The sequence below is a fragment of the Aegilops tauschii genome, chromosome 5 (assembly GCF_002575655.3).
Source record: "Aegilops tauschii subsp. strangulata cultivar AL8/78 chromosome 5, Aet v6.0, whole genome shotgun sequence".
Lineage (NCBI taxonomy): Eukaryota > Viridiplantae > Streptophyta > Magnoliopsida > Poales > Poaceae > Aegilops > Aegilops tauschii.
In genome coordinates this window covers 357784605-357799532 of record NC_053039.3, presented here as the reverse complement: position 1 = coordinate 357799532, position 14928 = coordinate 357784605, and the positions used below count along the sequence as shown (strand labels likewise).

General features: G+C 48.6%; 1 long non-coding RNA gene across 1 annotated transcript; it reads right to left on the bottom strand.

Moving 5' to 3' along the window:
• Positions 1–1612: 1612 nt before the first annotated feature.
• LOC120963976 (uncharacterized) lies at positions 1613–13787 on the bottom strand. Its single transcript, XR_005755663.3, has 4 exons — positions 13182–13787; positions 12745–13099; positions 11853–11924; positions 1613–1880 (listed from the first exon to the last, which is right to left on the bottom strand). It is a non-coding gene; the product is annotated as an uncharacterized lncRNA (long non-coding RNA).
• Positions 13788–14928: the final 1141 nt, after the last annotated feature.

Genomic DNA, 14928 nt, shown 5'->3' with positions numbered 1-14928 from the left:
GGCACTGGGCTCTGGGTTAATAGGTTAGTCCCAAAAATAATATAAAAGTGTTTAATAAAGCCCATAAACATCCAAAACAGATAATATAATAGCATGGAACAATAAAAAATTATCGATACGTTGGAGACGTATCAGGAGGCTCGCCTACCGAGCACCGAGGGACAGAAGCAATTTCCCCCTGAAGTAAAAACCGTAAACATGATATACGTGACGCATAACTCTGAAAGGGAGCGCAAGCACGAACTACGAGGCAACCACGCCATGAAGCCGGACGCCCCAAAATTCAACCCAAGGGCGGCCTGCTCGATCAATTTTGATCACGAGGACCACCCAACAAGTATCCGTCACGGAGGTTCGGCAGCTCTGGTCCTTGATCCAATTATCGATAGATTCCATCTCACGCAAGTCCTCATGGATGGCGGCAGTAGCCTCAATTTGCTCTGTCAAGACATTGTCCGCAAAATGGGCATTAATGCTTCAAGGATAAAGCCCACCACAACTACCTTCAAGGGAGTAATAGCCGGCGTCGAAGCCCACGGCACAGGCTCAATCTCACTGGAAGTCGTCTTCGGTTCACCGGAAAACTTCCGACGCGAAGACTTCATCTTCGATATTGTCCCATTCCGCATTGGCTACCACGCACTGCTCGGGCGGACCGCTTTTGCTCGTTTCAATGCGGTCCCAAACTACGCCTATCTCAAGCTTAAGATGCCCGGTCCACGCAGCACCATAACGGTCAACGGAAACAAGGAACGCTCCCTCCGCACTGAGGGGCACACTGCGGCAATCACAGTCGAAGTACAAAACAGCCTCCTCAAGCCGCATACCTCATCGGTCATTAAACCGCCGGCCTCTACTACACAGGACCGGTCAATTTTGGAGCTGGATTAGCAGCTCCGCCTCCGTCGTTCGCCTCTTGCACCCGCGGACTTGGCACCGCGCATACATAATTATGCACTCAAAATACCATGGTAATCGGTGGATGCATAATACGGACAGGCCTACAAAGCGGTTCGTCCGGACTTTAGCCTTTTCTCCTTTTTCTAACTATTATTTTTACCTTTTTTACCACAGGCGAATCAATACCTGTCCGTCCTATGGACCTGAAAAGACTCTCTATGAGCCCGGTTTTCCTACAAATAGCCAGGGACTGTTCCCTCTAAGCAAGCCTTTTCGCGGAGGCACAGGCGGCGCAGACGTGCGACAGGAGGTCCACATGATTTTTTGTAGACCAAAAACTCTATTTGAAACCTGTACAAAGCCTTTTTGCCTCAGCCCTTGACCCCTGGCACGTAAAATGGCCGGGGTGGAGGTGTCATAATCTGTAAGATTACGTTCGACGTATCAATCAGATTTTAGTGAACATAATCCTCAGTATTTGCTTTTCCGCATACAAGCGTACCTTGCTTCTTCGGTTGTTTCACGCAGACACCTCGGCACAAATCTCCAGGGGCTTCATACGGCAACATATGGGTTGCCGAAAAAGTCCGAACAGCTCTATAGCTGTAACGCCCATGATGCGACTATATCTCCCACGTGTCGAGGCACGACTTAGAGGCATAACCACATTGTGGTTTTATCGCAAGAAGGGTCATCTTCACACAATCCCATGTAATGAACAAGAATGGGATAAAGAGTTGGCTTACAATCGCCACTTCACACAATACATAAATAAATCATACAACAATCAGAATTCACACATAGGTCCGACTACGGAACCAAAAGAAAAGAAGACAACCCAACTGCTAGATCCCCGATCATCCCAACTGGGCTCCACTATTGATCAACAGGAAGAGAAACATAGTAACGACCAAGTACTTCATCGAGCTCTCACTTGAGCTGGGTAGCATCGCCTGCACTGGGATCGTCGGCACCTGCAACTGTTTGGAAGTATCTGGTGAGTCATGAGGACTCAGCAATCTCATGTTCGAAATATGCCCTAGAGGCAATAATAAATGGTTATTATTATATTTCTTTGTTCATGATAATTGTCTATTGTTCATGCTATAATTGTGTTATCCGGAAATCGTAATACATGTGTGAATACATAGACCACAACGTGTCCCTAGTAAGCCTCTAGTTGACTAGCTCGTTGATCAAACAGATAGTCATGGTTTCCTGACTATGCACATTGGATGTCATTGATAACGGGATCACATAATTAGGAGAATGATGTGATGGACAAGACCCAATCCTAAGCATAGCTCAAAGATCGTGTAATTCGTTTGCTAGAGCTTTTCCAATGTCAAGTATCTTTTCCTTAGACCATGAGATCGTGCAACTCCCGGATACCGTAGGAGTACTTTGGGTGTGCCAAATGTCACAACGTAACTGGGTGACTATAAAGGTATACTACGGGTATCTCCGAAAGTGTCTGTTGGGTTGGCACGGATCGAGACTGGGATTTGTCACTCCGTATGACGGAGAGGTATCTCTGGGCCCACTCGGTAATGCATCATCATAATGAGCTCAATGTGACTAAGGCGTTAGTCACGGGATCATGCATTGCGGTACGAGTAAAGAGACTTGCCGGTAACGAGATTGAACAAGGTATTGGGATACCGACGATCGAATCTCGGGCAAGTAACATACCGATTGACAAAGGGAATTGTATAAGGGATTGATTGAATCCTCGACATCGTGGTTCATTCGATGAGATCATCGGGGAACATGTGGGAGCCAACATGGGTATCCAGATCCCGCTGTTGGTTATTGACCGGAGAGGCGTCTCGGTCAAGTCTGCATGTCTCCCGAACCCGTAGGGTCTACACACTTAAGGTTCGGTGACGCTAGGGTTGTAGAGATATGAGTATGCGGAAACCCGAAAGTTGTTCGGAGTCCCGGATGAGATCCCGGACGTCACGAGGAGTTCCGGAATGGTCCGGAGGTGAAGAATTATATATAGGAAGTCAAGTTTCGGCCATCGGGAAAGTTTCGGGGGTCACCGGTATTGTACCGGGACCACCGGAAGGGTCCCGGGGGTCCACCGGGTGGGGCCACCTATCCCGGAGGGCCCCATGGGCTTAAGTGGGAAGGGAACCAGCCCTCTTAGTGGGCTGGGGCACCCCCCATGGGCCTCCCCCTGCGCCTAGGGTTGGAAACCTTAGGGTGGGGGGCGCCCCACTTGCCTTGGGGGGCAAGTCTCCCCCCCGGCCGCCGCCCCCCCTCCAGATGGGTCTTGGCCGGCGCCCCCCCTCCCAGGGGGCCTATATAAAGGCGGGGGGGGGGGGGGAGGGCAGTAACACAACAGCCTTGGGCGCCTCCCTCCTCCCCTGCAACACCTCTCCCTCTCGCAGAAGCTCGGCGAAGCCGTGCCGAGACCCCGCTACATCCACCACCACGCCGTCGTGCTGCTGGATCTCCATCAACCTCTCCTTCCCCCTTGCTGGATCAAGAAGGAGGAGAACGTCGCTGCTCCGTACGTGTGTTGAACGCGGAGGTGCCGTCCGTTCGGCACTCGGTCATCGGTGATTTGGATCACGACGAGTACGACTCCATCAACCTCGTTCATTGGAATGCTTCCGCTCGCGATCTACAATGGTATGTAGATGCACTCCTTTCCCCTCATTGCTAGTATACTCCATAGATGGATCTTGGTGAGAGTAGGAAATTTTTTTAAATTCTGCTACGATCCGCAACAGTGGCATCATGAGCCAGGCCTATGCGTAGTTACTATGCACGAGTAGAACACAAAGTAGTTGTGGGCGTTGATGTTGCCAATTCTTCTTGCCGCTACTAGTCTTATCTTGTTTCGGCGGCATTGTGGGATGAAGCGGCCCGGACCGACCTTACACGTACGCTTACGTGAGACAGGTTCCACCGACTGACATGCACTAGTTGCATAAGGTGGCTAGCGGGTGTCTGTCTCTCCCACTTTAGTCGGAACGGATTCGATGAAAAGGGTCCTTATGAAGGGTAAATAGAAATTGGAATATCACGTTGTGGTCATACGTAGGTAAGAAACGTTCTTGCTAGAAACCTACAAGCCACGTAAAAACTTGCAACAACAATTAGAGGACGTCTAACTTGTTTTTGCAGCATGTGCTATGTGATATGATATGGCCAGAAGATGTGATGAATGATATATGTGATGTATGAGATTGATCATATTCTTGTAATAGGAATCACGACTTGCATGTCGATGAGTATGACAACCGGCAGGAGCCATAGGAGTTGTCTTTATTATTTTGTATGACCTGCGTGTCATTGAATAACGCCATGTAAATTACTTTACTTTATTGCTAAACGTGTTAGCCATGTAAGTAGAAGTAATCGTTGGCGTGACAACTTCATGAAGACACAATGATGGAGATCATGGTGTCATGCCGGTGACGAAGATGATCATGGTGCCCCGAAGATGGAGATCAAAGGAGCAAATGATATTGGCCATATCATGTCACTATTTGATTGCATGTGATGTTTATCATGTTTTGCATCTTATTTGCTTAGAACGACGGTAGTAAGTAAGATGATCCCTTATAATAATTTCAAGAAAGTGTTCCCCCTGACTGTGCACCGTTGCGAAGGTTCGTTGTTTCGAAGCACCACGTGATGATCGGGTGTGATAGATTCTAACGTTCGCATACAACGGGTGTTGACGAGCCTAGCATGTACAGACATGGCCTCGGAACACACGCAATACACTTAGGTTGACTTGACGAGCCTAGCATGTACAGACATGGCCTCGGAACACGGAGGACCGAAAGGTCGAGCATGAGTCGTATAGAAGATACGATCAACATGGAGATGTTCACCGATCTTGACTAGTCCGTCTCACGTGATGATCGGACACGGCCAAGTTAACTCGGATCATGTTTCACTTAGATGACTAGAGGGATGTCTATCTGAGTGGGAGTTCATTGAGTAATTTGATTAGATGAACTTAATTATCATGAACTTAGTCTAAAATCTTTACACTATGTCTTGTAGATCAAATGGCCCACGTTGTCCTCAACTTCAACGCGTTCCTAGAGAAAACCAAGCTGAAAGATGATGGCAGCAACTATACGGACTGGGTCCGGAACCTGAGGATCATCCTCATAGCAGCCAAGAAAGATTATGTCTTAGAAGCACCGCTAGGTGAAGCACCAATCCCAGAGAACCAAGACGTTATGAACGCTTGGCAATCACGTGCTGATGATTACTCCCTCGTTCAGTGCGGCATGCTTTACAGTTTAGAACTGGGGCTCCAAAAGCGTTTTGAGAAGCATGGAGCATATGAGATGTTCGAAGAGCTGAAAATGGTTTTCCAAGCTCATGCCCGGGTCGAGAGATATGAAGTCTCCGACAAGTTCTTCAGCTGTAAAATGGAGGAGAATAGTTCTGTAAGTGAGCACATACTCAGAATGTCTGGGTTTCACAACCGCTTGTCTCAGCTGGGAGTTAATCTCCCGGATGACGCGGTCATTGAAAGAATCCTTCAGTCGCTTCCACCAAGCTACAAGAGCTTTGTGATGAACTTCAATATGCAGGGGATGGAAAAGACCATTCCTGAGGTATATTCGATGCTGAAATCAGCGGAGGTGGAGATCAGAAAAGAACATCAAGTGTTGATGGTGAATAAAACCACTAAGTTCAAGAAGGGCAAGGGTAAGAAGAACTTCAAGAAGGACGGCAAGGGAGTTGCCGCGCCCGGTAAGCCAGTTGCCGGGAAGAAGCCAAGGAATGGACCCAAGCCTGAGACTGAGTGCTTTTATTGCAAGGGAAGTGGTCACTGGAAGCGGAACTGCCCCAAATACTTAGCGGACAAGAAGGCCGGCAACACCAAAGGTATATGTGATATACATGTAATTGATGTGTACCTTACCAGTACTCGTAGTAGCTCCTGGGTATTTGATACCGGTGCGGTTGCTCATATTTGTAACTCAAAACAGGAACTACGGAATAAACGGAGACTGGCGAAGGACGAGGTGACGATGCGCGTCGGGAATGGTTCCAAGGTCGATGTGATCGCCGTCGGTACGCTACCTCTGCATCTACCTATGGGATTAGTTTTAAACCTCAATAATTGTTATTTAGTGCCAGCTTTGAGCATGAACATTGTATCTGGATCTCGTTTAATTCGAGATGGCTACTCATTTAAATCCGAGAATAATTGTTTGTCTATTTATATGAGAGATATGTTTTATGGTCATGCCCCGCTGGTCAATGGTTTATTCTTGATGAATCTCGAACGTGATGTTACACATATTCATAGTGTGAATACCAAAAGATGTAAAGTTGATAACGATAGTCCCACACACTTGTGGCACTGCCGCCTTGGTCACATTGGTGTCAAGCGCATGAAGAAGCTCCATGCAGATGGACTTTTGGAGTCTCTTTATTACGAATCATTTGACACGTGCGAACCATGCCTCATGGGTAAGAAGACCAAGACTCCGTTCTCCGGAACAATGGAGCGAGCAACCAACTTATTGGAAATCATACATACCGATGTGTGCGGTCCAATGAGTGTTGAGGCTCGCGGAGGATATCGTTATGTTCTCACTCTCACTGATGACTTAAGTAGATATGGGTATGTCTACCTAATGAAACACAAGTCTGAAACCTTTGAAAAGTTCAAGGAATTTCAGAGTGAGGTTGAGAATCAACGTGACAGAAAAATAAAATTCTTACGATCAGATCGTGGTGGAGAATATTTAAGTCACGAATTTGGTGTGCACTTATGGAAATGTGGTATCGTTTCACAACTCACGCCGCCTGGAACACCTCAGCGAAACGGTGTGTCCGAACGTCGTAATCGCACTCTATTGGATATGGTGCGATCTATGATGTCACTTACCGATTTACCGCTCTCATTTTGGGGATATGCTTTAGAGAAAGCCGCATTCACTTTAAATAGGGCTCCGTCGAAATCCGTTGAGACGACACCGTATGAATTATGGTTTGGGAAGAAACCTAAGCTGTCGTTTCTAAAAGTTTGGGGATGCGATGCTTATGTCAAGAAACTTCAACCTGAAAAGCTCGAACCCAAGTCGGAAAAATGCGTCTTCATAGGATACCCTAAGGAAACTATTGGGTATACCTTCTACCTCAGATCCGAAGGCAAGATTTTCGTTGCAAAGAACGGGTCCTTTCTGGAGAAAGAGTTTCTCTCGAAAGAATTGAGTGGGAGGAAAGTGGAACTTGATGAGGTGATAGTCACCCCTTCCGAACCGGAAAGTAGCACAACGCGGGAAGATGTTCCTGTGGTGCCTACACCGACTGGGGAGGAAGTTAATGATGATGATCATGAAGCTTCGGATCAAGTTACTGCTGAACTTCGTAGGTCCACAAGGACACGTTCCACACCAGAGTGGTACGGCAACCCTGTCCTGGAAATCATGTTGTTAGACAACGGTGAACCTTCGAACTATGAAGAAGCGATGGCGGGCCCGGATTCCGACAAATGGCTAGAAGCCATGAAATCCGAGATAGGATCCATGTATGAAAACGAAGTATGGACTTTGACTGACTTGCCCGATGATCGGCGAGCCATAGAAAATAAATGGATCTTTAAGAAGAAGACAGACGCGGATGGTAATGTGACCATCTATAAAGCTCGACTTGTCGCTAAGGGTTATCGACAAGTTCAAGGGGTTGACTACGATGAGACTTTCTCACCCGTAGCGAAGTTGAAGTCCGTCCGAATCATGTTAGCAATTGCCGCATACTATGATTATGAGATATGGCAGATGGACGTCAAAACGGCATTCCTTAACGGCTTCCTTAAGGAAGAGTTGTATATGATGCAGCCGGAAGGTTTTGTCGATCCTAAGAATGCTAACAAAGTATGCAAGCTCCAGCGCTCTATCTATGGGCTGGTTCAAGCATCTCGGAGTTGGAACATTCGCTTTGATGAGATGATCAAAGCGTTTGGGTTTACACAGACTTATGGAGAAGCCTGTGCTTACAAGAAAGTGAGTGGGAGCTCTGTAGCATTTCTCTTATTGTATGTGGATGACATACTATTGGTGGGAAATGATATAGAATTCTTGGAAAGTATAAAGGCCTATTTGAATAAGTGTTTTTCTATGAAGGACCTTGGAGAAGCTGCTTATATATTAGGCATCAAGATCTATGGAGATAGATCAAGACGCCTCATTGGTCTTTCACAGAGTACGTACCTTGACAAGATATTGAAGAAGTTCAATATGGATCAGTCCAAGAAGGGGTTCTTGCCTGTATTGCAATGTGTGCAATTGAGCACGGCTCAATGCCCGAGCACGGCAGAAGATAGAGAAAAGATGAGTGTCATCCCCTATGCCTCGGCCATAGGGTCTATTATGTATGCCATGCTGTGTACCAGACCTGATGTAAACCTTGCCGTAAGTTTGGTAGGAAGGTACCAAAGTAATCCCGGCATGGAACACTGGACAACGGTCAAGAATATCCTGAAGTACCTGAAGAGGACTAAGGATATGTTTCTCATTTATGGAGGTGACGAAGAGCTCGTTGTAAAGGGTTACGTCGACGCTAGCTTCGACACAGATCTGGATGACTCGAAGTCACAAACCGGATACGTGTATATTTTGAATGGAGGAGCAGTAAGCTGGTGCAGTTGCAAGCAAAGCGTCGTGGCGGGATCTACATGTGAAGCGGAGTACATGGCAGCCTCGGAGGCAGCACAGGAAGCAGTCTGGATGAAGGAGTTCATTACCGACCTAGGGGTGATTCCCAATGCGTCGGGCCCGATGACTCTCTTCTGTGACAACACTGGAGCTATTGCCCTTGCGAAGGAGCCCAGGTTTCATAGGAAGACCAGGCATATCAAGCGTCGCTTCAACTCCATTCATGAAAGTGGTCAAAATGGAGACACAGATATTTGTAAAGTACATACGGACCTGAATGTAGCAGATCCGTTGACTAAACCTCTCCCTAGAGCAAAACATGATCAACACCAGGACGCAATGGGTGTTCGATTCATCACAATGTAACTAGATTATTGACTCTAGTGCAAGTGGGAGACTGTTGGAAATATGCCCTAGAGGCAATAATAAATGGTTATTATTATATTTCTTTGTTCATGATAATTGTCTATTGTTCATGCTATAATTGTGTTATCCGGAAATCGTAATACATGTGTGAATACATAGACCACAACGTGTCCCTAGTAAGCCTCTAGTTGACTAGCTCGTTGATCAAACAGCTAGTCATGGTTTCCTGACTATGGACATTGGATGTCATTGATAACGGGATCACATCATTAGGAGAATGATGTGATGGACAAGACCCAATCCTAAGCATAGCTCAAAGATCGTGTAGTTCGTTTGCTAGAGCTTTTCCAAAGTCAAGTATCTTTTCCTTAGACCATGAGATCGTGCAACTCCCGGATACCGTAGGAGTACTTTGGGTGTGCCAAACGTCACAACGTAACTGGGTGACTATAAAGGTATACTACGGGTATCTCCGAAAGTGTCTGTTGGGTTGGCACGGATCGAGACTGGGATTTGTCACTCCGTATGACGGAGAGGTATCTCTGGGCCCACTCGGTAATGCATCATCATAATGAGCTCAATGTGACTAAGGCGTTAGTCACGGGATCATGCATTGCGGTACGAGTAAAGAGACTTGCCGGTAATGAGATTGAACAAGGTATTGGGATACCGACGATCGAATCTCGGGCAAGTAACATACCGATTGACAAAGGGAATTGTATAAGGGATTGATTGAATCCTCGACATCGTGGTTTATCCGATGAGATCATCGTGGAACATGTGGGAGCCAACATGGGTATCCAGATCCCGCTGTTGGTTATTGACCGGAGAGGCGTCTCGGTCATGTCTGCATGTCTCACGAACCCGTAGGGTCTACACACTTAAGGTTCGGTGACGCTAGGGTTGTAGAGATATGAGTATGCGGAAACCCGAAAGTTGTTCGGAGTCCCGGATGAGATCCCGGACATCACGAGGAGTTCCGGAATGGTCCGGAGGTGAAGAATTATATATAGGAAGTCAAGTTTCGGCCACCGGGAAAGTTTCGGGGGTCATCGGTATTGTACCGGGACCACCGGAAGGGTCCCGGGGGTCCACCGGGTGGGGCCACCTATCCCGGAGGGCCCCATGGGCTGAAGTGGGAAGGGAACCAGCCCTTAGTGGGCTGGGGCGCCCCCCATGGGCCTCCCCCCTACGCCTAGGGTTGGAAACCCTAGGGTGGGGGGGGCGCCCCACTTGCCTTGGGGGGCAAGTCTCCCCCCCTGGCCGCCGCCCCCCCTCCAGATGGGTCTTGGCCGGCGCCCCCCTCCCAGGGGGCCTATATAAAGGGGGGAGGGAGGGCAGTAACACAACAGCCTTGGGCGCCTCCCTCCTCCCCTGCAACACCTCTCCCTCTCGCAGAAGCTCGGCGAAGCCCTGCCGAGACCCCGCTACATCCACCACCACGCCGTCGTGCTGCTGGATCTCCATCAACCTCTCCTTCCCCCTTGCTGGATCAAGAAGGAGGAGAACGTCGCTGCTCCGTACGTGTGTTGAACGCGGAGGTGCCGTCCGTTCGGCACTCGATCATCGGTGATTTGGATCACGGCGAGTACGGCTCCATCAACCTCGTTCATTGGAACGCTTCCGCTCGCGATCTACAAGGGTATGTAGATGCACTCCTTTCCCCTCGTTGCTAGTATACTCCATAGATGGATCTTGGTGAACATAGGAATTTTTTTTTAAATTCTGCTACGATCCCCAACATCTCACACCCGCGAGATCAAGACTATTAAAGCTTATAGGAAAGGATGGTGTAATGAGGTGGAGCTGCAGCAAGCACTAAGCATATATGGTGGCTAACATACGCAAATAAGAGCGAGAAGAGAAGCAACGGAACAGTCGTGAAGCTAGCAATGATCAAGAAGTGATCCTGAACTCCTACTTACGTCAAACATAACCCAAAAACCGTGTTCACTTCCCGGACTCCGCCGAAAAGAGACCATCACGGCTACACATGCGGTTGATGTATTTTAAATTAAGTCGAGTGTCAAGTTCTCTACAACCGGATATTAACAAATTCCCATCTACCACATAACCGCGGGCACGGCTCTCGAAAGATAATACCCTGCAGGGGTGTCCCAACTTAGCCCATTATAAGCTCTCACGGTCAACGAAGGATAAACCTTCTCCCAGGAAGACCCGATCAGTCTCGGAATCCCGGTTTACAAGACATTTCGACATGGTAAAACAAGACCAGCAAAGCCGCCCGATGTGCCGACAAATCTCGATAGGAGCTGCACATATCTCGTTCTCAGGGCACACTGGATGAGCCAGACGTCGGGTTGGCATAGACCCTGGTTGCCCAGGGGGCGCCGGACATCACTCGGTTTGGACCAGCACTCGGAGGAGAATTGGCCCGGGGGTAAATAAAGATGACCCTTGAGTCTGCAGAACCCAAGGGAAAAAGGCTTAGGTAGGCAAATGGTACTACCAAGGTTGGGCCTTGCTGGAGGAGTTTTATTCAAAGCGAACTGTCAAGGGGGTCCCATAAATCACCCAACCGCGTAAGGAACGCAAAATCAAGGAACATAACACCGGTATGACGGAAACTAGGGCGGCAAGAGTGGAACAAAACACCAGGCATAAGGCCGAGCCTTCCACCCTTTACCAAGTATATAGATGCTTTAATTAAATAAGAGATATTGTGATATCCCAACAATATCCATGTCCCAACATGGAACAAACTTCATCTTCACCTACAACTAGCAACGCTATAAGAGGGGCTGAGCAAAAGCGGTAACATAGCCAAACAACGGTTTGCTGGGAAAGGTGGGTTAAAGGCTTGACATGGCAATATGGGAGGCATGATATAGCAAGTGGTAGGTAGCGCAACATAGCAATAGAACGGACAACTAGCAAGCAAATATAGAAGTGATTTCGAGGGTATGGTCATCTTGCCTGAGATCCCGCAAGGAAGAAGAACGAGTCCATGAAGAAGACAAACGGACGTAGTCGAACGAGTCCTCACAACTCCGGAACGAAACCGAAGGTAACGAGAGAAGCAACCCGGAAAGAAACAAACAACATAGTAAACAACCACCACATACACATGGCATGATGCAAAATCAAGTATATGATGCATGTCCGGTTTAATGAGGCATGGCATGGCAGAGTGCAACAAACAATACTACAAATTAAGTGGAGCTCAATATGCAACGAGTTGCATATTGACAGAACACCACATCAATTATTTAGTTCTCTCCCATTTATGTACCCAACAATATTAAATGTTGTTTAACATGGCAAGAGGTGAGACATAAGTAAACTACACATTTTAGGCAATTTAAATGAGGCCGGAACAACAAATAAGAATTCCGGAAAATCCTCATATGCATATTTCGAATTTACTACTGTTCTGCCCTAAACACAATTTTAGAGTTGTTAAACAGCAAAATAAAGTGCACCATGTTAAACTAGGCATTTTTCCACCCCATTTACATATAAAGTTTATTAAATTCCGAGTTACGGTTAATTAGTTATGAAATAAATCATTTTAGCATGGCATTTGAGAAAATTTAATCAAACAGCAATTTAAACATTTTAAACATGGATGAGAGTGGCATAATGTGAAACTAGACAGAATTCTAAGCATTTTACATATTAAAATCATTTTAAACGATGCACCATTTGTGAGTTATTAAATGCATGATCTAGAGGGACTTTTCTGTAAAACAGACGTTCCTGGGATAATAGCTAAAATCGCTGGACCTAAAAAAAACATACGCGGGCCAGAAGTACTGGCCCAATAGCGGGAAAAAAAGAAACAGGAGGGCGTTGGGGGGCTGCTCACCATGGGCCACGGCCCGGTTCGACGGTGAGGTGAGGCCGGCAAGGGAGGCTGGCGCGCTGGGCCTAAGTCGTGGTCGCGGTCCACGTAGGCGAGGAAGGCGCGGTCAACGCAGCGAGCAGAGGTGCGTCGTCCTCCCTACTCCAACGAAGCAGAGGAGGCGAGCAGGGCGAAGGCGGCGAGGATCCAAGGGAAGGAGGTGGCTCGCGGCGGCACGGGTCGGGGAGGTCGCGGACGGGGCTGGAGATGAGATCCAGCGCGGCTGCTTCAAGGGACTCCGGCGGAACGGACTTGGCAGGGAGGCGGCGGAGCTTGGCGCAGGTCAGGCACGGCCATGGCGGGCTTGTTCCTGTTCTCCCTGAAGAAAGAGAGACCGCGGGGTGAGGGAGAGAGACGAACCAGGGAAAGAAGGAAAAGAGAAGGAGGGGTAGGGTGCGGACCGGGGACGGCCTGGTCCTGGTCGCCGGTGGCGTGGGCGTGCAAGGCGGCGGGGAGGCGCTGGTTGGAGGGAGTCCGGCCGGACCTGGAGGAAGCCGTCGACGAGCTTGGCTCCTGCGGACCTGGCGGTTCAGGGAATTGGCAGGCGGAGGGAGGCAGACACGGCATGGAGGAGCTCCTCTCCCGTTGGGCTCATGCGCGCGGGAAGAAGCAGAGGAGGCGGCGCCATGGAGCTTGGCGAGCTCCTGCTCGTTCCTGTGAAGGAGAGAGAGATGGCCACCGTGAGAGAGAGAGAGGGGGGAAATCGCAGGAGGGGGAGGAGGGGTCGCGGGGCTGTCGGGGCACTCATCTCCGGCGATGTTCCTGTCGCCGGTGTCGACCGGCCGACGAGGCAGGGTCGAGGGTGATGGGGTGCTGCGGGAGGAGCTCGGGCAGAGGCAGGGGATCGAACCCCTCTCGATCTAGATCGAGGAGGGAGCAGGAGGGGCGGCTGCGGCTTGCGGTGGAGATCGAGCAGAGGCAGAGGCTGGTGGATTGGATCGGGGGGGAATGAGGAGATCCCGATGAAGAAAAGGGAGGTGGGTGGCGGCGTCTCGAGAATAGGTGGATGGGACAAGCCTTCTAAAAACTAGGGTTAGGCTGTTTAAATAGCTAGGTGGACTAGCTTAAGGCAAAACGAACCCTCCGATCAAAATTGAACGGTCGAGAAAAATAGGCTGTGGAGTCCAATAAAGAAAACAGAGATGTTTTATAGATGTTTGGGGATGATCCGGACCCAACGGTAACACAACCCGGGTCGGGTTCGGGACAATTTTCGGACGCGCGCGAGGGGTGGTCTGAGAGGGGTCGACAAAGACAAAGTGTCTGACAAAAGGCCCCGGAGAAGACAAGAGAGAAAACGAGGAGCAACGTTGCAAGTGTGGTTGGTCTCAAAACGGTCAACGAAAGCAAGGGGGGACACGGCAACTATGAGCGGATCCAAGTTTTTAAAAACAATGACGGCAACGAGTGCCGATGCAATGTGGATGATGCCATGATGAGATGCAACAAACAAATAAAAAACATAACTGACTCGCAAAACAAGGAAGGCATCTGGAGCGTCGGTCTCGGGGCGTTACAATAGCATACTTCGGCGTCATGAGTTTGGCATTATATGCATCAGCTCCGAATCATGTCTTTGGTCAATAGTTGGGTTGCCCGGCTCCTGTGCTTGCTACCCTACGTTCCGTCTTATCGGCTAGGGTAGTAAAGGGAGAACTACTGCGATTGTGTTTCCGGTTCGCCTGGTCAAACACCTCAGTAGAGAAAGCCGAAAACTAACTGTCATGATGCGGCGCGAGCTGGTCAACCACTCGGTGACTTATCAGAATCTTTTGCGATTTCTTCCGTATTACACGAAGGACCGTTTTTCTGGTCACCTATGTAACGCAGTCGTATTTGGATAACTGCGTACATACCAGGGGCTACATCGTAGACCTACCGTAAAACTCCTATGTCTAAGTGAAGGTGTTAAAGTCCTATTGCCCGAGTGCCTAGTTCGCCGCATGGACACCTCCGTTCCAGACCAAGACGTTGGATTAAGAGTGATCAGGTGCTATTCCGAACACCTCCGTATTATATGCGAGGGGGCCGAAGCCGACGATTGGCAAACTTTCAGGTTATAAGAAACGACCGCACATGAGGAAATAATGGCAAATGTATATAACACAGCTTTAACGTATCATAATATTGTTTTCACAATTTTGGTAC